This window comes from Mus pahari, chromosome X (genome assembly GCF_900095145.1).
Source record: "Mus pahari chromosome X, PAHARI_EIJ_v1.1, whole genome shotgun sequence".
Taxonomy (NCBI): domain Eukaryota; kingdom Metazoa; phylum Chordata; class Mammalia; order Rodentia; family Muridae; genus Mus; species Mus pahari.
Window position 1 is genome coordinate 187,493 of NC_034613.1, and position 2,369 is coordinate 189,861.

General features: G+C 36.9%; 1 pseudogene; it reads left to right on the forward strand.

Moving 5' to 3' along the window:
* The first annotated feature begins 2,120 nt into the window (after positions 1-2,120).
* LOC110314269 lies at positions 2,121-2,369 on the forward strand (annotated as a pseudogene).

A 2,369-nucleotide genomic window follows, 5' to 3' on the forward strand; every position in this document is an offset into this window, starting at 1 on the left:
TTACTGTGCTCTTGCTAAGCTTTCTCTCACTATATGGAAAGGTAGAGGAGTCAATGGACACATTTTTCTGCTACCCTATTTTAATGCAACCACTTTCCAAAAGTTTTTGTCATGTAACATGATTTTAGCTATAGGCTTATCATATTCAACCTTTAATGTTGAGATGTGTTGTCTTAAGTCTTATTCTCTCTAGGACATGTTTTGGTTTTGGTTTTGATTTTTTTTTTTTGAGACAGAGTTTCTATGTGTAGTCCTGGTTGTTCTGAAACTCACTATGTAGACCAGGTTGGCCTCAAAGTCAGACATCCATCTACCTACCTCTACCCCTCAAGTTCTGGGATTAAAAAACTGTGCCACTAGCACCTGGTCTTTCCAGGATTTTTATCATGAAGGAGTGTTGAACTTCATTCAATATACTTTTGTGCATTTGTGACGTAATCATGTCTTCCTGTCCTTGAGTCAATTTGGGCTATGATTTATACTTATTATGTTGAACCAGCCTGTAGTTTAGAATAAATCCAACTTGCTCATGCTGAATGATATTTTTGATCTGTTCTTGAACTTGGTTTTGAAAGTGTTTTATAAAGAATTTCTGTGCATATGTATATCAAAGAGATTGATCTAGAATTTTATTTTCGTGGTTGTAAATTATCTGGTTTTAGTTTCAGGATTATACTGGTATAGAACATTTCTAGCCTTCTCTATTTTTCAAAATAATTTGAGAAGTAAGAAGTATTTATCTCAATTAATTTTGAAGGTCTGGTAAAATATGGTAGACACAGCATCTGGACCTGAACTTTTTTCATTTGGGAGAATTTTTTTTTACTGATTTAATTTTATTGTTTTATGTCTATTTAAATTATTAAGTTAAATTATCTGATTAATTATTTGTTTAATTTTGGTAGATCAGAGTCTTTGTGTTATTAATCAATTTCTGTTGTATTTTCCTTTTTAAGTATATTTTTATTAATTCATTGAGAATTTCATTCCTCCATTTAATTCCTTCCAGACCTAACCTTCACCTTAACACCCATCTTTTTAAAAAATAAACTATGGAGTCAAATTTTTGTTGCACTGGAGCATGGACCACATATCAGGGACAATACCATTAATGAAAACTGTGTCTTCTAAAGAAACCATTACCTGTCCATAGTTGGGAGTTTGTGAGCTTCTCCCCATCCATTCTAGAATAATGGCCTGCTTGATCCTGTAGGTCTTGTGAATGTGACCACAATTTCAATGAGTTTGACTTCAGTGGTCCTGTCATGGCCAGAAGACACAGTTTTGTTCCAGTTTTCTCTGACCTCTGCATCTTACAATTTTTCTGCCCAATCTTTCTTGATAGTCCCTGAGACTTGGAGTTAGTGTAGACACCCTATTTGTCAGCTAAGCTTTCCATAGACATTAATTCTTTATACTTTGATTTGTTTTGAGTTTCTATGCTAACCACAGTCCACAGTGTAAAGAAGCTTCTCTTATGAGATCTGTGAGCTATGGTAAACTATGGGGAAAGAGACATAAATTTAGGGTTTAGTTTAATAACAGTCCCATTTAATATAATAAAAGTTGGCTTATTACTGGAGCCTGGGAACACCCAATCATAGGTTCTTGGCCAGATCTACAGTGACAGACAGGTGTCTCCTCCTATGTTGTGGGCCTTAAATCCAATCAAATAGTGGCTGGTTATCTCCATAATATTCATGTTACTGTTGCACCCATGGCCATAACTTGTCATTTTATATAGCTCATAGGTATAACAGCTTGATGAGATTGTTGATGACTTTCCTTTCTAGGCTACATACACCTTCCAGTATTATGAATGTTATCCAGGAAGGAGGGAGCTTCCTGGTTAGTGCCAATTTTATTTCTCCATGTACTGTGCATAAAGTGTCTTCAGTAATAGGATCTTTTCAAGACATCCCACACCTGAAACTGGGGTTTTTATTTGTCAAGCTCTTGAGAGGATTACTGTTACCAGAGTATAGTAACTATAATTAAACTTTGGGAGTCCTTCAGGTAGGAGGTCCTGAGTGACTTTGGATGTCTGCTCAGCCTGGTTGCAGAAGCGGCTTAGTATGTGTCATAATCTTTCTATGTGTAGGTAGGCCTGTTCTGCAAACATGTTCTGCCAGATCCTCAGCCAAGCCAAGAAGCATCCCAGCTTGATTCCTCTCTTTGTATTTATTGGAGCAGGGGGTGCTGGAGCAGCACTGTGTGTGATGTGCTTGGCATTGTTCAATCCAGATGTCAGCTGGGACAGGAAGAACAACCCAGAGCCTTGGATCAAACTGAGTTCCTATGAACAATAGAAGTTCTACTCAGTCAATGTGGACTACAGCAAACTGAAGAAAGAAGGGCCGGACTTCTAA